At 42.7% G+C, this 25,325-nt stretch overlaps 1 protein-coding gene across 2 annotated transcripts in view; it reads left to right on the top strand.

Moving 5' to 3' along the window:
- The first annotated feature begins 7,338 nt into the window (after nucleotides 1-7,338).
- Nucleotides 7,339-25,325, top strand: part of AGPAT3 (1-acylglycerol-3-phosphate O-acyltransferase 3) — a 65,783-nt gene continuing 47,796 nt past the window's right edge. The window contains exons 1-2 of one of the 2 annotated variants that reach the window (XM_014938187.1): nucleotides 7,339-7,409; nucleotides 17,514-17,634. The gene's annotated coding sequence lies outside the window, so the exon portion shown is untranslated. The remainder of the gene's footprint in view (nucleotides 7,410-17,513; nucleotides 17,635-25,325) is intronic. The other variant, XM_014938188.1, reaches the window with a different exon arrangement.

Below are 25,325 nucleotides of genomic sequence, written 5' to 3'. Positions count from 1 at the left end.
GCTGCTGCGAACTGCAGCAAGTCCATTGGACTGCACAGTGGTCTTACCTGGGGCTTTGCACTCCTGTTTTAGTCTGAGGGCTTTTTAGAAAATAATTTTACAGAAAACACTTGAAGTTCATTTTGCATTTGACCTTATGAAAGGTTACTGAGTGAAGTGCAGGCCTTAAACCAGTCAACCTCAAGTTGTCACAAAAGCTATCCTTGAACTAAAACAGGTTTCGTGAAATACAGATGCAGATATTTCACAAGCTCATAGATTTTGGATGCGTAACTGATAACCATCCTTGAGAGAAGTGCATCGATATGGGTTTCCCTTGATCTCTGCCATGAGACAGAGAATGTTTTCTATCTTGCTGTTACTTGCGTGTACAGTAGCAAAAGCTTTGGGTTTTGCTGTTCCAGCATTTTGGAGTTGGCAATCCTGTGGATTTCCTAAGGGAATGTGTTTGTTCCTTGTGTGCTGTAGGATGTGCTTAGCTGGGGATGATGATTTTCGCCAAGAACACTGCACCAAAATGTTTTCCACACGACAGGCTGCTCCTGCATCAAACGCAGCAGCTGTTTCCTCATATTGCTGTCTTCTGCAGCACTGTCCTCTGCCAGTTCTCTCTTCTCTCCCTAAGGAGAAAGCACACTGGTGAGCTGATTCATCAGCCCAGTGATTAGCTGTGCTCAAATGAGTCTTTTGCCCAGGCTTCAGAGTATTGTCCAAACATGAACAGGAGTGGATGGTACTAAGGTATTAGTGTACGGCTACAGGCAGGATTTACCCTCAGTATTTCTGAGGGTCCTGTTATCCCATTTGGAGGTGGAGCCATTTCTGCCCCCTTTTGCAGGCAGCTGCCAGATCTGTTTAGTGTGTTCCCTATATTGAGCTTTTAGATTTGTTTTGTCCCTGCCCTGCAATTTGGCTGTTCCCTGTTGTCTGCTACTTGAACCCCTAGAAGCAAAGTGAGCTGCCTAATAAAGAGATTTTTTCCTTTTGTTCTGCAGCTGTTTCTTCCCTCTTTGGGGAGCAAACACTGAGGTCCACCAGAGGATTTACATCTAGGTGGTGATAATGTGAGTGTTTGAAAGATCTGGTATTTCTTAGATTTTAGTGGCTGATAAATCCTCTTAGTTGGGAGGACAGGTCAGCATGCAGGAGCTGGGGAAGCACAAAAATAGCACAAAAAATTACTGAAAAAATATTCCAGTGTCTGGAAACAATGATAAAGGTCTGGGGTTTTTCCTTCACTTGATTGAAATATTGGTCCTTACCTCCCTCAGTTCTGCAGAGCCCTCATAATCTCCTCATGTCAAAGTGAGCCTGGATGTGAGGAGACATCCCCTCCATCCCTTGCTATCTGCTTTGTATAGGGTCTAGAGACCTGTCCAGAATCGTGTAGGGACAGGAAGGGCCATGGCAGCAGACATTTTACATGTGTGTCTGTAGAAAAGTCTTTGTGTGGGAGGCTGGTAATGGTTCGTAGGAAGGCAGAAAGGGGCCTGCCCCGTTTGGGAAGCAGTGCACTTGCTGGAGTGCTCTGACTGTGGGATCCAAGAGGACACCTCAGTAGAAGAGGTCCAAAAAACAATCATACGGACTGGAGCCCTCGTCATCCACCCTGCTTAGCTGTTGGCTTACCACCACCTGACTTATTTTGGACTAGTCTTGGCCTTATGGCCTTCAGCAGCATCAGTCTAGAGCAGTGCCTCAAGGAGCAGTAGCTGCATTGCCTGGCAGGGTATGTGCCAAAATGGAATCCTAGCCTTGCCGCTCTTCATGTGGCTTGGGAATCAGCACCACAGCCATTGAAGAAGAAATAAGCTTCTACAGCAATTTGCCCTGAACCCGTGGGATTCAGATCCTGAGAAGCTGATTATAATAGTAGTTCTGTGTTTGATAGCCTCTGGATTTTTGAATGTCACGTTTCGGGGAGGAAGGGGGGGAAAACAGACCTACGTGAAATGTTCAGACTCAGGATATTGCTCAAACTGGAAATCAAAGGACTGTATGGTATGTTCTTCTGTCCTTAACAGTTGTTCAAATAAATGTGGTAGTCCCTGTTTTTTTCTAGCAGTTGTGATGATTATAACCACAATAACAAAGGTTCATATTGGAGGGAAGATTGAAAAGGCACCTGCCCATCAGATATTTGAAGCAAAAATTTATTAAGACAAACCAAAACCCCAAGGAACAGAAACGTACTACAGTGTGGTATGTAATACTCATAATACTTTTTAGCAGAAGTCATCTCTTCCCTGCAGTGCCAACGCTGGGCTTTGGCTGGGATTTTGGAGCTACTCTCTGTGGATTCTTTTCTATGGGGGGAGAGAATCTCTTTGCCAGGGGACTTGTGGCTGGCCATGTCTGTGTTAAATGACATGTGTAGTGCAGTAGGAGCAGGCCAGGAGATCATATTTCAGTTTTACGTGCTCTGTCTACTTAATGTTCTTTGAATTTGAGTTCGCCTACTCCCTAGACTGACTGTCCTTCCTGTCTGTGTGCTGCAGAGCTCTCTGAAGGAAAGCTGTCCCACTAACCTCTGTTCTTTAGAGTGTTTTTTCAGGAAGAGTCGAATTGTCCTCTTCCCTGTTTCGCAGGGATGATGCTAGCATGCCGTTGTCCTGTCAGTAGTGTCTGTGTAAGCCTCTTGTGGGAACAAACTTTATTTCTTTTCTTGCTCGCTTGAGTGACCTATGCAACCTGCTGCCTGGATCTCCTCTTGACTCTTGAAATTAGTGATGTCAAGGGAGATGGGTGTTTTTCACCATCAGCTGCTCCAGGAGCACACCCAAAAGACCACACTCTCGCCTTTCTGGATGTCCTGTTGTTTGGGGAAGAAGGCAGAAGTAAGAGCTTTCTCTGAAGTTTTGCAGCTGCTTTTTCTCTGGCCCTGGTGGGGAAGCATGGTCGGTGGGATGCTGTTGCTCGAGACATGAAACGACCAGCAGTGGGGCACAGAGACTTTGTATGTGAAGAGGTACAGTCAAGGTCTTCTGCTATCAGGTGGTACAGCATCTCTGCTCTCACCGAATGAAATTTTAGCAGCCCAGACCTTGCGCAAAAGAGGGACTGTCATCTGTGAGGTCTCGTGACCCTCAGTTCCTAATACTAGTGGTGAATTGATGTGGGGTGAGCAATTCCGGTCTGGGTGTAGTTTTGATCAAGGTTTCCAAGGCTATGTTCCAAACCTTTTACCTCCACGTAGTGGTAGTTATCAACAAGATAACCCGGGTCTTTACCCTCTGTAGATCCCCAGGCAGTGTGAGCAGTATTGATTCCAGCCTGGTGCCTGGCCCAGGACTGCTGTTGGGTAAACAGTGGGGGCAGCCCTTGGCAGTCCTGCCAGCTTTGGACCATGGAAAGGTATTTCCGGGCCATGGCCTCATATGTTGCATTACTGAGGTGGAACGTGCAACATGGTTCTGCCTGCACAAAAGGTGAGACATGAATATTTCCAGTGCCCTCTGAATCACAGGTGGCTGCTGTGGACAGTGAGGATGTGGGTGAACCTTTTCTGAGGCTGTAATTTCAGCCTCCCACATTGGCTTCAAAGAGTTGGAGCACCCATCATGACACTCATCTAGGACACTTAGCACAGAGGAAAATCACCGTGATCAGTGGCAGGGAGCAGACAAAGTGGATGGGAGAACAAAACTATGTGCTATAACTTATTAGTGTGTGAACACGCCTGCGCCGAATAAAAAGCAAGATATTCCAGATCCTACTCTGGATCTGCTTAACCTGCCCTCCCTGTATTTGCATGCCTGTGCATACACGTGTGTGTGCACCCTGTTCCGGTGGCACTCAAGCCTACTCTGGATCTGCTTAACCTGCCCTCCCCGTATTTGCATGCCTGTGCAGACACGTGTCTGTGCACCCTGTTCCTGGTGGCACTCAAATCAATCATCCCTTTTTGTCCCTTTTGATCACTCTTGGTAGCATTTTTGTTGGGCCTCCAGCCCTTTGGGGCTTCCTCGTGTCCAGGTTTGTGCTTGTTACTGCTGTCATACTCCTTTGAGGAGACCTCATCTGACAGAGTGATCTGCCACTCAGAGGAAGGGGAGTGGGCTTGAGGGGCAGTGTCTCTATGCTTTGCTGGGGTAAGGAAGGGAAGGCAAGTTTGGTAAGATCAGTATTAGCTGCTGCCACCTCAAGGGAAGAGGTTGGTGAGGGAAGGCAGTGGTGCCTAGAGTTTCCAGGATGAGGGTAGTCAAGGAGTATGACAAACTATACAGGTGTCCCGTATCCCAAGTGTGCCTTTGGAGGATTAGGCCAGGATTATTTTTATTAACAATAATCAGAAGGGCAGAGACCTCTTTGTTAATTGTGATAACAGAAGTCTCTATATGGAGCCTGTTGTTGTGCTGTCATCTTGGCCCAACTTAAATACTTGGGTAGAAGGTCTGTAGATTGAGGGGGGTGTGTCAGCTGTCACTGGGGCTGACAGCCTTCCCCTTGCTTCTGCCCTGCTGTACCCGGTGGTGTCTGTCATTATGAGGTGAGATGGAGATGAAGGTCTTTGCAGGGACTACCACCTCACCAGGCTCTCTGCCCATCTGGCATTGAGCTGAACCAAACCCCTTTGTTGGGCCTGCTGTGAGTCCTTGTGCCAGCCCAGGGTCTCCCACTGCTCTCTTCTCCTCCTCCAAAGTACCTCCTCAGACTAGGGATGCTACAGTGGCTTGGCCTGCTGCTGCCTGGGTTTGATGAGTAGGGGCTGTCTTTGCCTCTGAGACCTTCTCTACATCAGAGGACCTTGTGGAGGAGAGAAAACCAACCTGTTTGGTCCTTGCTGTATTGATATAACACAGGGCTCTGTGCCACACGGCAACTCACCTGGATTGAAGGGGTGACCTAGGCTCATCTGCTTTGGGTTTGTGCCACTGTGCTGGAGAAGGAGGAGGCTATAGTCAGGGCCTTTGTGGGCCACGTTAGCAGAATATGCTGGGGAGGTGGGAGGTGTGCTTGGTCAGCAGGGCTGAGCAAGCCTATTGTACAGGGCAAGGAGTGGAGAGATGTTTTCTAGTTTAGCTGCTTGCCATGCTATGAGTGACAGCAATCATCTGCCCTTGTGGCATTGCTTTTGAAGGCATGACAGCTTTCCCAATCAGACTGCTGGTGGTGATTGACTCTGCAGACCCAAGATCAGCATGCTGTAATTCAGCTTGAAGGCTCATATGCACACATCCTTTTTCCCTAGCAATGGGTACAGAAAAGCAGCGTGCTTACCTGGGTTGGAATCAGAGGTGTTAATGTTGCTGGTGCTGGCCATGGGGGGAGAATGGTCAAAGAGAAGTGTCCATTCCCTGAACATCAGTGTTCTCTCATAGGAGTTTTGCGCAGAGTCTGGGAACGAGAAATATAGAGACTGCGCTGTCCCACAGTCTCTCTTGTGTGATGACACTGGCCCCAGCTTGTGTCACCAGCTGGGTTTAGAGTCACAGGCTAGGCGGATCTTCTGATTTGGTTTCCTCCAAAGGGAATCTGGCTTGTGGTACCATTCTGTGGTCCAAGTTGCAGAAGCAATAGGGCGTTCCCTTCAAAAGCAGGACGGTGCTGTGGATTAATGTGTAGATCAGTTGGGCCTGCAGCTTCCCTGGTGCTTTTGATGCTGGCTGTGGGTAGGGCTCGGTGGTGTTCTTGCTGAACTTCCCTTGTTGCTTTTTCCAGCAAACAGGGGCAGGTGCTGGAGGTCTTGTTGCAGTCTTAATTCCTCTGGAAGAAGCTATTTTTGTAGCTCATGTGTTCTTAAATGCAGCATGGCTGTCCTGGGAGTGACTTCCCAAGTTGTTTGTTTGGATGTGTCCTTGTGAGTCTTGTGTTTGCGGCTCATGTTAAGGAACCAGCTCATATCTGCAGGATGTCTGCATCAGAGAAACACGTCAGATGGCTCTAGTGCTGAGAAGGGTATGTGACCACCTCTGTGTCTGTAGTTACAAATGGGCTGTATCTAGCTGCATAGTGTCCTTTATGCGCACAGGTTATATGTGGTCGGTTCTACACCTGAGTACTAACAAAAGCCACAAAACAGCTTAATTTGAGTATTAAATAATATAGCAGAAGGGAAGATTGCCAGAGGCACAGCCCAGTTCATTCATAGTGCATGTTTCTGGACAAACTTTTCTTGACATGCTTATTCTGGAATTTAATCCATTTTGAAAAAGGGATTATCCAAGTCACAAAAGGTAGACAAATTGTCTAAAAAAAATAAGTTGGATATGGTGTCCCTTCTCCCACAGATGTACTTCTCTTAAGCAAACCCTAACTTTGTTTTGGTTAAAGTATGTATTTTGTTTGTTTGTTTTTAATAAACAGAGAGGATATGCAGCATTTGATTTATCTTTCTAAGGTTTTGGATGTTACTGTTAGAGAATTTCCTTTTTTTTTTTCCCCTGAATTTTGTGTGGCTACGAGGAGACAATTCTTGAATTCAAGCTAGTTATTTCCTTGTCTTCAGTGTTCTACAGAAGACTCAAATGAACCCACAGCTGGATGGGAAACATTTTAGTCCGTAGAAAAACGGTTAAAAACTGTGTAGGACAGCTGGGTGGGTTTGCCTGGTTGAAAGCCTTCAGAGCAGCTTGTTTTAAAATTGCGTAAAATTAGCCTGAAGTCTTCCTGCCTTGCATAGTGCAATAGTGATGCAGTGCAAGGTCTTCAAAAACAAATATACAAGGGTCGGTCTGAGATTATTGAGGCATTTTTAACTTGGAAAGCCTATAATTATTTGAAAATCCTTTATTTTACCTTGTGCCTAGTTTTGCCCTTATGAAAGTAGTAAGAACCTGCCACTGAATTCAAGCTAGTTATTTCCTTGTCTTCAGTGTTCTACAGAAGACTCAAATGAACCCACAGCTGGATGGGAAACATTTTAGTCCGTAGAAAAACGGTTAAAAACTGTGTAGGACAGCTGGGTGGGTTTGCCTGGTTGAAAGCCTTCAGAGCAGCTTGTTTTAAAATTGCGTAAAATTAACCTGAAGTCTTCCTGCCTTGCATAGTGCAATAGTGATGCAGTGCAAGGTCTTCAAAAACAAATATACAAGGGTCGGTCTGAGATTATTGAGGCATTTTTAACTTGGAAAGCCTATAATTATTTGAAAATCCTTTATTTTACCTTGTGCCTAGTTTTGCCCTTATGAACGTAGTAAGAACCTGCCACTGACCAAACTTACTCATTTGATACCAGTGTGTGCACTGAAATGTTTCTGCTGTAGTTTTGTGCTCTGAAGTCCCTCAACTGTCTGTTGTTTGCCCTGGGATCAGAGAGCTGACAAACATGTAGGTAATGCCAGTTGGAAAAATACTTGGGGGGGTATGGCTGAGTGATGAGACGTGTCTGTCTTGTAGGTAGGGAGTATCTGCAAGGAAGACGGAGTCCTTCAAGGTCAGAGGAAACAGTTTCAAGTTTATATACAGAGGTAAGTATTTTGCCAGTATCTTCCCACACACTCCCCCTTTTGCTGTTTTGATGTCTGTGGCAGGAGGTCTAGCATAACTCAAAAATCTAAAATAACTGTGGATACCTAACAACTATCTTTCTAGATAAGGAAATTAAAATACTGTTACCTTCAAAATACTTCCAGATTTTGTGGATGTAAGACCCTATCTTAAACTACTTTATTTTCTCTTTCTTTTTTAATGCAAGCTTACTCCAGCCAGGAGAAGCTTCCTTGACACAGTTCTGCTTTTCCTGACTATCTGATATATCTCTTCCCACACAAATAACCCTTTGATAATCTGTATCCTGTCCTTGAAAATAAATCTTCAGGTAACTTGCATAAGATCAGAGCTACAAGGTTATTAAGGTAAACACATTGGAGGTAACGGGGCAGGAGTTTTCAGGTCAAGAAGGTAGCAGCTATAAGGAAAAAGTATAAGGAAGAGATAAGTAGTCTTTTATTGCCTGAATATTTGTATGACCTGAGCTGCTGCTGTTGCTGCTGACTTGAGGTTTTGTTAAGGTGAAGCATAGCATGTCCTGGAATTGGGGATGGTGGATTTGTTTTGGTTTTTAACAGGTAACCCACAAAGTGTCTGGAGTTTTTTTGAGGGTTAGACAACTAGAAATACTTCAAGGTGGCAGTTTTTAAGCTTGAGGCTGAAGCACTGCATCTAAGCAGAATGACAAAAAGATTATGCTGGGGAGTTTGCTTTTGGGGTTGGTTTATTTGTTTGGGTTTTTAAGCACCTCTTTGAAACTGAGGAAACATTATTCTGTGTACACTGCTAACCCTTAGACTTGTATGGTTGGTTGAATGGGTGGCGTGATGTACTTGTTGCAGTGCTCATGTAGCTAAGAGTCATAAAGCAGACTTTGCAGTAGAATATATTTTCTGGTAATGCTTCATCAGAGATCATGCTTTTTTTTTAGATAGACATAAAGGAATAAATATAGAACAACTCAGGTGCTAAAAATACCCACATGCATTGACGTCTATTTTTTTTCTCTTTATAAGAGACCTTTTGGATATTTAGCAAGATGCTTCATATCTGTTCAGAATTGTTTTGGCTGCAGTGATTTCAAGGGAGAGACAAGTCAGCTGATCTTAGAAAATAGCTTATCTTGGTTTGATTTAAGAGTGCAGTGTGGGAATAGAGCAGATGCTGAGGAAGAGACTTGATGTGGGTAATGGCATGAGAAGTTGGTTTAATTACTGCAGCTGTAGAAGCTGGGCATTTGCTGTTTTAGAGATTAGAAGACTGCTCAGCTCTTGCATTTATGGGGGGGAAAAAAAAAAAAAGATACTAAATACCTCAATCAAATCCTGAGATATATAATGGATCTCACTGAAAAGATGGTCCCTCGTTAGGAAAGCTGCTCGCACTGAACGGCTTCAGTTACAGTCCAGGATATAGTAATTCTGGCATCCTTTTAAGTGTGACATGAGGGAATGAATAATCTTGCGAAAGATCTTAGAAGCTAAGATTTTTGTAGCAGGAGGATGATTTACTTGAAATAGATTTTCAAGTAATTATCAATTTGCAGATGATCTGCTGTGGACTCCTTGCGCATAGTTGGCCACTTGATTACATTCTGAATAGTCCCTTGAGATCTGTGTTACGAAAATGAATTGGTGAATCAGTTAAGACATTTAAATCAGTTTAAGATTTGACTCCTCCTTCAGTGCCCCATCCTGTAGGACTTCAAAATTTAATAATTTTGTGCCGCACTCCTTTATTTACGAACTGCATGCATTTTGGTACCTAGAAACATTGAGAAGAGCCCAAGCCAGTGTGTGCTACCCACAGTCTGGTGCCGTCAGAAGTGGGTTGTGTGATGCATGGAGAGGAAGGGGTCAGGGCTTTTTGGCATCTCAGGCAGAGCAAACCATTCCTGCAGCCCACTGGGCATTTCAGGGCCGTGACCACATGCCCCCTCCCAGCCATAGCCTCCTCTTCTTCACGGATGAACCAGGAGCACATCGCTTTGCCTTCCTGGTGGTGTTCCTGCGACTGCTTCTCCCTTTGAACTTAATAACAGGTCAGATGTAAATAGCAGTTTGGACATAAAAATAGCTGGCACCTGCTTCGCTCAGGCTGGCCGGGGTGAGCTGGGGCCTTGCTGCTGCCTGTGCCAGCCCCGGGGCTGGCCTCAGCAAGAGCGGTCTGGTGAGGTTTTCTCTGCCTGTTACAAGTAGAGCAGCCCCAGCCGTGGGGAGGAGCGTGGACGACCCCTTGGCAGGGTTGTTGGCTGGACTCCTGCAAGATCAATAAAACACCCATGCTGTGTCACCCTTTGATCACAAGTATCTTCTGTCTCCTCACCTGTGTGCTCTTCTATTTGACTTGGTTTTTTTCCTCCTGCTTTTAACCTCTAACATAGCAATTTTACGCTTTTGCTGTGTTTGACCAAGCCCAAGCTAGGACAGTGTAAAGATAATGCATCCTCTTAGGAATTGCGTTGTTATTTTGGATTACAGCTAGCTCAAGCTTCATCAGGCTTCTGGAAATCTATTGTTTATGTATATTTCTGCTAATAAGTATGCTATTAAGATGGTATTAAGAAACTTCCCTTGTGTAAACAAGGGAAAAAAGACATTAGTTCAAAGGTCCAGTGCACAGGTTCCCCTGGAGAAGATAAGCTAGGCTTTCTCTGCCTCGGCCGTTACCTCTGTTTGGGGTTTGTTTCTTTTTTTTATTATTTTATTGTTAGACAATGTTCCTGGGAAGGAGGATACATATCTATAGTAAGAGTATGCATATCTGTAATTTTTTAGAGATCCTGAAGAGCTAATGCATCCAAAATTATCACCTCCTTCACTGTGAAATGACTTCACCTGTTACAAAGAAGAATAGGGTTTTTTGGGGATAGGGGTGTATTTAACTCTTCTGTACTTGCTTGTGCTACTGCGTGAGATGTGATAGCAAATGTGGCTAGTTTCACTGTTGCCTGTTCAGATCTTACCTGCAGCGATTCAGCATTTTAAAGGTTTCTTTAAAAGGCTTTCATTTTCTTAATGCAGAATGCTAAGGGTTTTGGGCATGGAGTAAACTTAATTAGTTCAAGTGCTTTATAATAGACTATTTCTAAAATGCTATTCGTGTTCATTAAACTTCTTAACTAGATTGCTGTTCTAGATCCTTTTAATTTCACTTGTATTTGAATTATGAATAGTGAATAAACAGAAATTTGTGAACTTACTTTAGCCTGACCAGGGGGAGTAAAATAATGACTAAGGAGGAGGATTCCTCAGCCACAAATACCTGCCACGCCGGTTTGTGCCCAGTGCTAGGATGTGGCTGTCTCCTGGGGTTTGCTGGTGCTAGCTCTGGTAGCAGTAGGTGCTTTGTGAACAACTTGGAAGCTTGAAGGACATCCAGCATCAAGGCAGAGGATGAGGTGGACAACAGTGAGGCAGATGAGGGATAGCGTTGGAGAGTATTTTTAGCCAAGCGTGCTTGACTCATGACCCTTCTGGCAGCCTCTTGCTAAAAGGGACTCAATGTGGACAGGGAAGGGGTGTGTGTGGGTGAGCTCAAGGGGGTGACGTGAGTCTGGTGTGCTGGGCAGGTACAGGTCACTGAGAGTTTTGATGCTGGTGTGACTGACGCTTCACCTACAAGTTTTTGTTTCGGGATCTTACAGACTTGAGGCTGGTAAAGGAAAGGTATTTCTGCCAAAAGACTTCCTGCAGCTCTCGGGTCCCACGAGGTAACTCCTTCCTGTTAACTTTATCTGTGAATTCCTAAGAAAATGATTAGTTTGGAGTACCTGGAAAGTCTGCTTGTGGAAGATCAGAGCATGAAAGTTAATGATCAATTGCTTCTTGCTAGTGGGTAACTATGAAGAATTGTATTTTGGGATTTTTATTATTTTTTTTTCTTGACTGAAGGCTGTTTAAACACCTACAGCTCTAAAAGCTATCTATAAATCTATTGCACACCAAAGAAAACATAAGAGCAATGGGAGAGAAGCTTGTGCAGCTCCAGCTGCATGATGGAGGCTTACCCTACAGTGCAGTGTGGGGACCCTTAGCCCCATGGTTTGGGGCAGGGCACAACATGAAGGTGGTGGAGGACCACTGTAGTGAAAGAAATGTGTCATTATGGAGGTCAGCCAGAGGAAATCAGTGGAGAGTGTTTACAACTCTTCTGTTTTTGTTTTGTTTTGTTTGGGTTTTTTGTTTTGTTTTTTGTGTTTTGTTTTAAGACTTGAAAAGTGAAAGGAGGAGTGAAATTAGGAATTGAAGCTTATCCCTTACCTGCAGGTTATTTCCATATATATTTTCCATGCTCACTCCACAGTAGGTGTAATTCCTCTTTTACTCTTTTATGCTATTTTTTATTTAGGCCTTAAATCAGGAGTAAGTCAGCAAAACCTCAGAGGTAACTAGTCACTAAGAAATTGCAGATAAATTACTAGGTTTCTTGGGTATAATCCTGTCTGGACTGCAACTGGTGTAACATTTCCCAGAGCAGGGCAGACTTGGTTCAAAGATGTTCTGCCCTAGTTGTTTAGGGCAGCTGTGGCTTTCCCAGTTGACGTCATTTCATATGGCCATGGTTTTCTTTCCTGTATGTCACATTTGAAGCTAGGAGTGAGATGAAAGCTTTCCAACTAAGCTACACAAACATTTGAGGGCTATACACACATCTGAGTTAACTTGCTGAGGACTTACCCTGGTCTCAAGTATCAGAAGAATTATAGCCTCTTTAACCCAGAATAATTCAACCTCTCCAACTTGGATGAGGACTGCCTAGCAAATCTTGCTGCAATGATCTTGGACGTTGCTTGCTCCTCCATATGTCACCAACCATTGGCACTGCAGAAAGCACCATGTGCAGGTGCTTCAGCTCTAGCAGTTCACAGCTGGAAAATTCTGGTGAAGTTTGCTGCCTTTTTTGAAAAAAAAACAAAACAAACCAACAAACAAACACACACCCAACCCCTTCATCAGGGGTTTAAACTAACACATCGAGTTGTGAAGGTGCAGGCTATGAAGGTGTTCCAGCTATGAAGCAGTTAGCCCTAGCAGAAGGCTGGGATGGACAAGAGGGGGCAGTAATGTTTTAGGCTGCCACAGCTGAACCTGCTGGAGGATGTTTATCCATCAGAGTCCTGGCTCCACAGGCGGCTATGGACAGGGTTAGGTGTAACTGGTCTTCTGAAGGTGCTCAGGCTCTCTCAATGAGTGAACAGAGAACGTTGTGGAGTTATGTGGCCACAGATAAATTCATCCACTTCAGTCTGGCTTGTCTGTTCCCCATCTTACAGAGAGAAGCTCAAAACTGAAGGGTTTGGTTGCAAGCTGCAATGGAAAATTAAATGCTGTGTTTGCTGCGGAAGTCTAATTTTGATCTTGAAAAGCAAGAGAGTCTGTCTGTCATTGGTCCATCTAGGTCAGTAGTCTGTCTTATAGTGGATGCCTTATGAAAGGATTTACAGTAAACAGAATGACTGGTATTTGCTCTGTTATATACTCCTAATTTCCATTCAATTAATAATTCCAGTCCCTCTCTTTTCAGTCTACTGACACCACCTCTAACAACCATGGCAAGAAGGTTCGCAGTTCAGTTTACAGTTCAGTCATGCTTTGGGGGGAGGCAAACTTCTTGTTGCAAGATTGTTGCAAACTGTTCATAATTTAGTGACATTGCTAATTGTAGGAAAAACTAGGGACAAAGACTTCTTTTTCTGAAAGCACTTGCAGAATTAATAATTTCCAATTATTATTAGGGAAGCATTTAATTTTTAGGGATGCCCTCTTTCTGAGACATGACGTTCACAGTAGTAGGATGGTGGCAGAAAGTAATTTCCTGAAGCCATTCTGTTAATACTTGTATGATTCCATAAGACATTGAGAGAGATTTGCCATGAAAATAGTTTCACCGTTTAGGGAGAGCATTAACTTGTGCTTAAAAATACATTATCAAGGTGCTTTTTTCCTTCTTTATTTTTCCCTTATTTTTGTGCTTCCCTGCCCCTTCTCCCGACTGCTGTTCCTCCATCAGCATTGGGATATTATCATATAGAAGAATAATCACAAGACTCAATCCTATTGATACTTCCTGTAGTGAGGAGGAAAACTGACCAGAAAATTGTTTCAGTAGTTTTAATTAATTATTTTTTTAAAAAAAAGAGCAAGGAGAAAAAAAAAAAGAAAATGAGAAAAAGGAATTAAATGTTCCCCTTGTGAGATGATGCTGAAGACAGAGCTGTATGTGTCCACTTTTGAGTCTTGCATGTCCTAAACGTTGGAGCACTGAGAATATTTTCAAAGCTGTAGTATCAAAGTAGCTAATGGAAACATGGTTTTAGAGGTTATCATACTGAATTCAGTGCAAGGTACCATGCAAGAGAAAAATTGCATAAGTGTTTAAGTGCGTGCACATGCATTTATATTTAATTGGGGAACATTTTTTGAAGTGGAAAAATATGTGTGTACTTAAATGTGACTCTTTTATCCTCAATGTACTGCCTAAATGTGTTTGTTCAATCTTAGAAGACATCAGAAAAGCAAGTTGATACAACTTGTAGTTTCCAGATTTTTGTTTTTGTTTTTTAAGTGGGGAAGATGAGGACCCTCTTTTTAGGGTTCATGTACCTCATATGCAAGCACCAGTAAAATAAACAGCATCAGACCAAAACTTACTTTCAAATCCCGTTTTCTTGCATAACACTGCTGTACTTCAATATCGAACCTGAAATTATTCTCCTGCCAGTCGCAGTGTTTCATTCTGGGAACTTCAACCTCAGTTTTATCAGTTTTAGTAAAAACGTCTGCATGAGGGACGCTATGCACAGGCAGTGAAAAGGCAAAGATCCCTTTGATAGGCCATGAAAGCAGTGTTCAAGAATCGCTTCAAGACCAGAGAACGTGCTTGCTCCAAGGAGCAGCTTGTCTTTTGAGTAATACAGTTTGTTGAACTGTGGCATGCTCTGCTGCACCGGTTCCACAGATCGCTTTCTTCTGGAATACTGGGAAGTCGGATGAGATATTGTTCCTGTTTTGCTGAGCTTTTTTAATGCATGCTTTTTTATTGCCGTAGTTGCATGTGAGGACTTTAATGTAAACAAAAAGGCTGACATTATTATTTTAAATTATGGGACATTTGTTTGCCTTTTAGGTATGCAGGAAGATAACCATAACTATTTACAGTTTCCCCTATAAATCAGCTTTTTATTTTATTCCCTCCTGTAACTCATGTGCCGTGTACCACCTTCTGCTACTAGCACTGAGAACTGAACCAGCTGCTTTTGGTGATAGTTTTGTAGACCCTTCAATGAATGTTTAGATGAGACAGCTACAAAAGTGGTTGGAGCTATGGAGAGCAAAGCAGGTAGTGTGTCATGACATCCTTCTTGCAACAAGAGCCTCCTTAAGCATGTAGGTTTATTGTCACCAAAAGCTGCTCCCAGAGCTTTGCTGTTCTGATAGGCTCCAGCCCAAACCTGCTCCTGGTTTGTTCTGGTATCAGCAGTGTTTTTTGGCTCAAATGGTTTATTTCTCTCCCTAGTGGTTATCTTTACTGTCTTAGAGGGAGCAGTTGCATCCCCCGTAAATCCCCCTGGATCTCCACTGTGCGTGCCGGTCTCTGTGCTTGCTGTCAGCGATGGAAATCCTCCTTCAGCCTCCTGTGTTTCTTGTGCCTCCTTTTTGAACATGGGTAGCCTCTCTCTTGCAGTATTCCAGATGGGATTTTAGCAGTGCCTCTTACGTACTTCCCTGAACTTCTTATCTGTGTTGGAAATGTTGCTCTGGACACATCCCAGGATTGTGTGTGCGTTTTTCACAGCTGTATCTCAGCGGTGACTCACAGCCATTTTGTGCTAGGATGGGCGAGTGCATCCAGGCCTTTCTGCTCCAGGCACTGATCATCCTCCAGTGTCTACCTGGGGCTTGTTTAGTTTATATACATGATTGTGCATTGTATATTAGTGACTTTCATCCCACTCTTAATGGCTCCAGTCTCTAAGGCCATGGCGCCAGTTGTATAACCACTCAGTATGCCATCATGTTCAAATCGCTTCCCAGCTTTGTCACCAGCTGCCATAATTACTTTTTTTTGTATGCAAGTCATTAATCAGTTAAAATTGAAGCAGAAGACTGTTGGGGTTTGTTTAGTGTTTTCATTAGTAACTTACAAGGTGTCTGCATCTTTTTCTTCCCATGCGATCTGTCGCTCATCTGTTTTGGTCACATTCTTTCCTGCTGGCATGGTTCCTCTACTGGTCTCCAACTTTTCCTGTTTAATGTGATACTGCATGGAAAAGTATTAATTAATGTTTGTTGAAAATCCAGATAGCTGAGACTTACTTACATTTATTTTGACTCAACTCCCGACAGCAAACTTGTTGTATTCTAATCTCTTTGTAGCTTCACATCCTTATTCCTCTTTGTCAGTCTGCTGAAATCTTACCTGCTGTTCATGAGTTCTGTAGCCTGCCTTCTATGTGGCAAGTCAAACTGGATCATGGAAGTACTGGCACTAAAGTCTTGAAATTAATCTATGTCTTCTGCATTTACAGAGGTAGTTCTCTATTGGTTTGAATTTAGTAGACTTTTAATTGAGTGTTTAGGAATTGCATGTGTTGTTTTTGTTGGACAATTTTGAAGACAAAGAGTTGCAAAGAGTGATGTACGTTTTTAAAATGCTTGCCTGGTCATCTGTTTTCCTTCTCTCTAATGGCAGCGGTGGAAGATGATAGCCTTTGTTCCAAAAACCAGCAAATGTGTTTTGACATAAAACTGGCCTTGGGCAGTGTGCCAGCCCAGATGGACTGGCAGCTAGTGATGCCATTAACTGTATGTAAACCTAAAGCTGAGCTAGACGGGTAGTAGCTAGCTTAATGGCTAACTGACTTTTCCTGGTATGGTTTGGTTTCAACAACATGTTTACACAAATTTGTCTGAAGTGGGTTGGAATTCAACAGTTTTCAAATGGTATTATATCCAAGGTAAATATATACAGTATGAACCTACATGCCTGGTCTTTATTTCTGCTCCTCCGATAACACAGTCTTTGTTAAGTGTCTGAACAATTCAGTACTGGTTACATCCTGTGGCCGATACTTGCTTGGCATCCTAATAGACACATAGATTTTCCTGTAGAACTCACATCCTGGTTAAAATAAATTGTAAATGAAGTGATTTGTGTGAGAAGAATATTTTTTGTTCTTATGGCTTTAAACTTTGCTAAAGGTAGTGGTGGGTTAAAGAAATTCTTTATATTAGCTTTGTGATACATCTGACTTGTTGGTCAGGTGTTTGAAGAATATTGCTGTCTTCAGTTTTTTATTTTTAAGGAAAACTAGTTTTGCAATCTGGTAAATCATAGTTTCTTTGGGGGTTATTTTTTTTTGAAGTTTGAGTTGTAGATTTCTGCACGAAACTTTCATGGCATAAGGCTTGTGAAATTAGATAACACGCTGTAGAAAAGCCACCTCTGGGTAAAGTACATCTCTAATTACTGAGACTAAATTATGTGGAAAGTGAGCTTGTGTCTGAAGTAAATCTCCAGTTCAGTAATCTAAAATTAAATAATGATTAACTTAATTGCTTCAGGATCATAAAAACCGCTCTTAATAAAATATAGGGATTAAGTGTGTGTTTTGAGAGTGCATAATTGCTTCTGCTTCATTTTCAATGACTTCTATCAAGACAGCATTCCTAGGTAAAAGAAATACCTTTTGTTATGCTGATTACTGAAGCTAGGAAAACTAGGCTAGTTATTGAGTATACAAGCTCTTTCTCTCTTCTGAATAGAAGCTGCAATTTCACTACTAAATATAAGTTGAACACACTTGCTTTCAATTTCATAGATATGTTCCAGTTAATTCCCTGTGAAAGCAATAGTAGTTGGTACCTGAGGAGGAGAGTGTAGAATTAGTACATGGAAGAAGGCTTTAGTAGGTTTTTTTTCCTCGAAGAAAAGAAAAAGATGGGTAATTTTAATGAGAAGAGTTTGACTTAAAGAATTTGTGGCCCGGGTTAGCAGCTGCATGTTGTTTGCATTGTATTTTGTTTCTAAACAAACTATTTTTACCTCCATTCATTGAAGAATGTCTTTTTTGCTTATAGGCAAATGAGAAAGCAAATCTCTTGAAACATAAACAGTGGTACTTCCCTGGAGGGAGGAGATGGGGATTCTCCTGTTGCTCTGAGTGTTGCCAGGTGCCAGAAGTGGTCCCCAGTGGTGGTGGTAAGAAAGAAATCTTCCCCCACATTTCTGTATTTGCGTTTTGTCTGTAGCAATAAGATGCTTTTAGAAAAAAATGGGGGTGCAAATCCTGTTCTTTTCATAGAGCTGTATGAATTGCTGGGAGAGGCGTCAGAAGTCTCCCACTCTGAGAATTTTAATTTAGGGACAAAACTAACGCTTCAGCTTGTTGCTTCTGTAATATTTGCTCCTGCTCTCTCATGTATGCTATATCTGTTGGCAATCATTGCAGCAAAGACTTAACCACAAATAAACCTTCAGAGGACTCTAGAAATACTTAACTGTTGCCTCCCCCCTTAAATGTTGGTGGGGAACTGTGGCCTTCCAATACTTTAAGGACCTCCTTTACAGAGTTCTTAAAAATCTCTTGAATACTGACTCTGGGGTCATCTTAATCCAAATATCCTTAAATTTTGTGCAGTATCCAGATATAGAAATTTTAAGTTATAGCAGAAAACTTCCTTCTTTTTGCCCTTTTTTTGTAGCCTCTCCTACAAACGGAGACAGCAAAAGTGGAAAGCTGATGAGACCCCAGTGACACAACAGCAGTAGGAAAGGGTTTTTCCAGGACAGGATCTTAAAACCTCAGAGTGGTTTGTGTCAGATGTTGACATTTTAATGATGATCTCTGATACCCTGCCCCTTCATGGGCTATTAGTAGCTTTTTTTTTTATAGGAAAGTAATTTAATCTTGGTGATTTTGCCAAGACCTAGAGCATTCCTTTTGTATTCTGTAACCTTTCAAGGCTTATTATAGGACAAGTAGCGTCCCAAGAAGCTTTCATTTCTGTGAGATATTTGTCAAAGCACTTATTCACAGGGCAGTACATATTGGATCAGCCATAGTCGATGCTCAGGGAATGTATTCTGACCCCATGCAAAGTTATGTACTTTCTAAAGATGTGCATTTTCCTGCTATAGAGGAAGCTAAAGCATTTATCCCAAATCATATTAGATGGGCAAATAACCATCATCTGTGAGCTCCAAATGTTCTTCAATCAAAATTTTACCCCAAAAATCAGTTATTGCAGCTGAATCTGGTAAATACTGACCAACAGTTTTGATGGGTGGAAGGGCACCCAGCAGGTCAATTAATGAAAGTAGCCTTGTTACAGTGTCATGGTGACCAGCTACTTTCAAAACTAGTTCTGCAAAATGCTTTTGCCCAGGCTCACTGCCATTGGTGTAAGAGCAATGCCCCAGAAATACATGAAAGTCCATTTTTATGCTTTTACTGTTTTGTAGCATATTTTTCAGCTTACACAACTGCAACTTTTGCTTTTTTTCCTTGTGTGCAAGGCCTGAAAAGGCCATCAGTTTGACCGTTGTGGAGAAGCTAAAATATGCTTGGCAGGGCAGGATTTTACGAATTGTGCACAGCTCTTGAATTTTCAAGCTCTGCTTCTGTTTGGAAAAGAGAGAACTGGGGCTTCTCCTACCCAGCCCTGCAGGCTGCCAAGCCTGGTACCTTCATGTAGTGCATGCCTGGGTGTCTTATCTTGGGTCAGTAGAAACTGCAAGGAAGAATAATCTGGAAATGAAATGTTCTGAATGAAGTGGATGTCCGTGCTGGAAGCTGCATGGGTTGAATAATCCCATGAATAATTCCTTCAGCCTTCACCTTCTCGATTGTTAAGATAAATCCTGAGCGGGTTGGCAGATATTAATATGGATTAGAGAAATTGTACTGAGAGCTTTTCAGTGTCCCAGTGGATGCTTCTTCTGCGGAACAAATCTCCATTTCATGAACCAAAGCACAATTGGTGCCAACAGGCACACAGTCAAGGAGGTGAGGGACTGAATTATGGGAAGGCCAAATTATGATAGCATTTGCCATAGCAGCCGTCCTTTCCTGTTGGGGTTTATACATAAGCAGAGGCACTATAGGTATCATCTGCTGCTATTGTCCTTATTGTATGTCTTCATGAGGGGATCTCTCTCTCTCAGACTTGCCAGCATTACAATTTGTAACAATTGCTGGAAGATTGAATTTTCATATTAACTTAGTTGGGGGGCCACAGGGAGAGAAAAAAAAAAAATATAAAAATCTTTGCAAAGTACTTGTGGACATAAAGATCCAGCAGGCTAGACCAAAAAGAAGCTCACAAAAGCAGTCATGGCAGTCACAATTTCAAGAGTTTTCTGTCATTCAGGCAAGGAGAAATGTAAAGTACATTGGGAAAACCAGTTACGTTCTCTGCTTTGATATTTAATTTACCAGTGTGGAAGCTGTAGTAATGGGCTATTTCAAAACCTATAAGATAGAGGCCTCTTCCCTGGCAGACTGATGTTCTGAAAAGCTGCTACTAGAGATATGATGCCTGCCGTTAGTTTGGTGTGGTGTGGTTTTTAAGCTAAGAGTTAATTTTGTACAACATGCAGAAATAATAGTCTCTCCTATCAGTTTTTAATAGATAGCACACTGAGTCAGGACTCTATGAAAATGAAAAAGGACTAATTTTTCATGGTAGTCTAGAAACACTCGAGAAGGTCTGGGTGTGTTTGGTACATTACAGGATGGAGCACTCTTCTTGCAAGGTGAAAAGTGTTGCTCTGAACTCTTTCCGGACAGGGCGAATATTGTTTCCATGTTTTTTACTTACTTCAGCATGTTTCCTCTAACTACTCAGCCTGTGTATAAGAGGTGAGCACCAGAAGATGAGCACCAGAAGATCAGTTCTACTTGTTGGGATTTTTATTTGGAAGAAGTGAGTTTGACAACTGTGTTGTGAAGCATCGGTCCTCTTGATCTTTGAAAACAGTCAAACTGCATCCCACTAAACTTTGCCCCTCAAAGCTTAGGGAAAGAGCAGCCTTGTTGGACAATGCCTAGGACCCAACCCTCTTCAGCCCTGACAGCATGGTCACTGCTTTGGGCCAGCACAGGGACCACTTCTAGCTGGGGCGGGGGGGAATCAGCTGCTGCAAGTCAAGGACCAAGGACCTACAAACTGGATTTCCTAAAGATATTTATTTTGAGAAGAAAAAATAAAACCAAAGTAAAAGTGCTTTATAAGAAGCTATAATGACATTTACTCCTTACTCTTTTATAATTGTTTTGAAAATGTCAATGTTTCCATGGGAGCAATTATTTTCACATGCTTTTTAAGTTGTGAAAGCCACACATTCAGGACCTTTGACAGTATTTTCCAAAGCAGCAGAAAGTACAGATGGGAATATGAATGCCGTCACAGCATGTGATTCGGGTTGATATTATTATGCCTTACCAGCAAGGCCAGTTTTGTATCAAGGGTTCATTTGCCCAATCTCTGCACCTGTGCCTCCCTTTCCAACTTAGAATCATAGAATTGTCTGGGTTAGAAGGGACCTTTCAGATCATAGAGTCCAGTCATCGACCTATTGTGGTGGTCAAGATTAAGTAGCCTGATGCACATGAGTGGCTTGGCCTGAGACAGAGGAGATCACACAACCAAATACATTAGTGATTGAAAACAGCTGGCAAACAAAGGACACCCCCCCCCCTAAAACCAGAACAAGCCTCGCTCCTGCCATGATGTAAGGAGAACAACAGCAAGAAGGAAGCTCAGTGCAGTGTGAGCAGGTGATGCAACTGCTGGGATGGTTGTGGCAACTTCTGGTGCCATACTGTAGTGGAGAACAGGTGTACATGTTGGAGCTGGATGGGTGAACATCAGCTGGCCAGGAGCATGGGCTGCTCATGCTGCACTGCAGGGCCAGGCTACAGAGCATGTTTTGGAGTTCCCTTCTTGGATGGCTGTCAGGACAGATACTCCTTACCCTGGGTTTTGCCTTGTTTATTCAGAAATCATCTGGGTACTTTGGATCCGTATCACAAGACGGGAGCAAAAGTGCTAAGCATCTCCCCATGTAGTTCTTTTTCCTGTACTGAAGGTGTAGCAATGCCACTTGTTATGGTGTGCCCCAGAAGGAAAACATCTTCACTGATTATGACTGTGGGCCAGTGAAGTGCTGGGATTTTTGGTAACATAAACTTACAGCCCAGTTGCAGGTGCCACTGTGTTAAGGCTGTCTGTCCCTCTGTGCCTGCCACTACCAACTTCTCAGCTCTACTAGGTTAACTGTTCCCTAAGTGAGTCTATGGAAATTATCTATTTGCTAAAAAATTCTAAACAGAAATTACAATTAAAAAAAAAAAACCCAAACAGTTTAGGTTAAGCTCTATCTTGTTGCTACAGTCCTGGGATGAGTAAAAGCATCCCTGGGATAACTGTAAAAGCAGTTACACAAGCAAACCCCAGGACATGCTGACCTTAAGCGTGAGTTAAAAGTGAGCCTTTAGCAGTGCCTGGGAGTAGGGACTTGAGAGCAGCGAGTCAGACAAGGCCTGGGACAAGCTCCTGTTTGCCTGGAAGTAATGAACTTAGCTACAGAAAAATAATTACTATAAATGCAGTGAAGTTTCAATTATTATAGGTATTTCCAAAATCTGAATTATTATAGTTAAGGTAAAAGAAATTTAAATTGAATGAATCAAAAGAAGTAATTCATGTTTAATAGGCTTGAAAGTGAACAGCACTGATGGCAGACTAAAGAAGCAATTATACGTTGCTGAGTAAATAGCATGAAGGTTCTTGTTATATGTCTTGATTGGAGCAATACTGATTCTTTTAGATTAGTTGTGGTAATTAGACCAGTCTGGTTGTTTGTTTATTTTAAATTAAGCTAGCCTGGTTTGCTAGACTCATTGCCTATAAATGTGCTCTATATTAACACATTGCATTGAACTGCAGGCAGTCTTTAATATCCTTGAATATGTGATTTTTTTGGCATATAATTGCAGATGAGCTGAGGGTTATTCTGGCAGATAAAAATGAACAATACGAGTGTAAGTGCTGCTTCTCAAACCATTTCTCTGCCTGACTGAGGAGCTTTTGAAGACCAGTGCCAAGCTAGCAACAGTGACATCCAGAATTCAAGTATGGCACACAGGCTGTTTTGAATACAAGACTTTGCTACAATAAACACCTCTGTTTACTAATTAGCTTCTAATTTTTCAAATGATGGGGAGTGACTTTTAACTTGGCAGTCTAAGTATTCTGAAACGCTGTGAGCTCCAAGAGAAATGGGTGCCCACTTTTATACTATAATTTCACATTTCTTTCAGTGCTTTATAACTGTGCCAGGTAACAGAAAACAATCTCTGCTCCAGTGATCTTCCATGTCTCCGACAGAAGTGGAAACGATGCAGTGGAACGTACAGAGATGTAGAAATTTCCACACAGGCAGCTGCCCACCAGGCTCGGGTTAGGTCACTGAGAAATCTCCCATTAATCTCCCATTAATGTCAGTACTGTGGCACCCTGTAGGTCTGAAAAGGTACTCACAAGGTCAGAATTATTTTAACGTTCTTTTGTCTAGGTCCAGTCAGAGCTAGTTTACATCAGACGATGATAAAAAGAGCAAAAAGTGTCTGAAAACTCCTGTGCTTTTGCTGTCAGTTGCGGAGCAGCCCTCACGCAAAGTAGCTGTCTGAATTTTGCTGGTGCAAGGCAGGCACGCATTTCTAGTGGGCCAGTCGTTTCCAGGATCCCTGCAGCCTTCACTAAAAGGATATTTAGGTCACCTCCCTCTCAAACATTGTGTTAAAAGGCTACTGTTCAGAAGAAGCTGAACAAGTGAAACTGAATCGTGACAACGCAAGCTGGTCCTGGATTTCTGGTCTTTGTTGGCAGCATCTTTCAAAGATTGTGCATGTAACCATGCAAGGGTCCCTGGCTCTGCGGAATTCAAAATGGTTTGAATTAACTTTATATACTCAAGAGGCTTATTTAGCAATAGAATGCCAAGCTACAAGAAGATGGAAGATCTTAAGGGCTGGGGAGAGCTGTAGATCTTTCTTTCCAGGTCTATCTCTCACATGGACTTTAAAATAGATGGGCTGTCTGTAGAGCGGCTGCCCTTCTGTTTTCCAGCTGAATGGCCAACAAGAGCCTGAACTATTACAGTATGCAGGCTTCCCTCTTCCAAGTTAATTTTTTGAATGAGTGGTATACTATATTATAAAGTGTTCTGGTTGTAATTTATAAAGATTTCACTATGTGCAAAAGCACACATTCATGCACATGGGGCTCAGCTTTGCTTTTAAAAAGTGATCTTCAAATTTGGGTAGTAGAGAAGGGCTTTTTCATTTTGTGGTCATTTGCTCTGTTTTTTTTGGGTTTTTTTTCTCCTGTTGTTTGGAGTGGAGTTTTTTTCCATTTACACTGAAAAGATTGTGTGATGTGTGGCTGCTGTCAGTATTGGTATTCAAACCAGAAGGAGCTGGTATAATCTCATCTGAAAACACAGAACAAAAAGCTTTGTCTGGCATGTATTTGTTTTTGCTATCAGTCTGCTTGATAGTCTGCCTGATAGTCTGCCCTGTCTTTTTAGAAAGATACCTGCTTTTGTGGATATGCAAAAAGACATCTGACCACAAGGATAATTATGATTTCAGACTGATAACGGCCTTGTGAAATATTTGTCAGTGAAATAACCCAAAAGAAGTATAGCCATTGTGTTTAGGTAGGAACATGCTGCTGATGGCAGCCGAGGTGACAGGAAAGAGGATAAAGGTTGAATCCCGTACAAGGAAGAAGGGAGGTGATGTAGGCTCCTGCCCTGCTGTACTGCTGTACCTTCTTGCTTTCTTGCCCTTTGGGTTGTGAACAGCAGACTGCACACAGCTCTGTACAAAGCAGCATTGCGCTGAACATCCTCCTCCTCCTCCTCTGCAAGGTCGAGGTCCCCAGCACAATTCAGGCTGCCAGTTTGGCTCACATGAACCGACTGAGGAACTGTCTGGGTTGTGTACCTGTTGATTTTCCAAGCCACACTTCTCACCTGTTACTCCTTCCTGAATGCAAAACAGTGGGATTTCATCTTAAGGTGTCTCAGTGATTGTCAGTCACCCAGCAGAACACCTACTGCTTCTGATTTTAGTATTTTTACTTCTCTCTCCGTTTTGCCTGTGACAGAGATCTTCCAAACCCAGATACTTCAGAACAGTGGCTTTCTTCTTCTTTCCCCCTTCATACAGCCCCCACCTCCCTCTGAGGTTGAACCCTGGAAGATTTGTTGGTGGAAGCGTAGATTTCCGATAAAGAAGTGTCTAGAGGAGGTTTCATTGTCCATGTGACAAATGTCAGTTTGGTGACAGTAGGCTGGTTGGTCTTTCTCACTTGTCACAGATCTATCAAGAAGGCTGGGGACCATAAAGCTAAAATTGAGTCGCATATATTCTGCTTCTCGTCTATCTTTTGGAGCAGCCTTTCTCCATCACTAGTAAGCTGTGAGCAGTTTGCAGGTACATTTGTAGGGTGAAATAACACGAATACTCTTCTGCGGAATTTCTGGCTTCAGTGTAGCAGAGCGCTTGCAGGGGGAAAAATTTCATGCTGTCTCGCCTTGGTTTTGCAGCTGTGGTTCTTACAGTGTGTGGATAGCTCTGGTGTCATCTGGGGCCTTTGCTTTATGTATTATTCATTTACTTATTTAATAAGAATAAATAATTGTATTTATTTAAGCTTTCCCGTCCTGGCAGTTGAGGCTGTGGTGACAAACGCTGGAGCAGAAGCACGAGGGGTAAGCGAGCAAAGCCAATGTGCCGAGTTTGGCTTCTCCTCGCCCACCCTGGCAGGAGCAGGAGAGATGTGGTGGGTTTGCTACTGGACAGCCCCAAGAGCCTGCCT

The sequence above is a fragment of the Calidris pugnax genome, unplaced genomic scaffold, assembly GCF_001431845.1.
Source record: "Calidris pugnax isolate Ruff unplaced genomic scaffold, ASM143184v1 scaffold25, whole genome shotgun sequence".
In the NCBI taxonomy this organism is placed as follows: domain Eukaryota; kingdom Metazoa; phylum Chordata; class Aves; order Charadriiformes; family Scolopacidae; genus Calidris; species Calidris pugnax.
The sequence above is the reverse complement of the archived record's forward strand: the minus strand, read 5'-3'. Positions and strand labels throughout refer to the sequence as shown.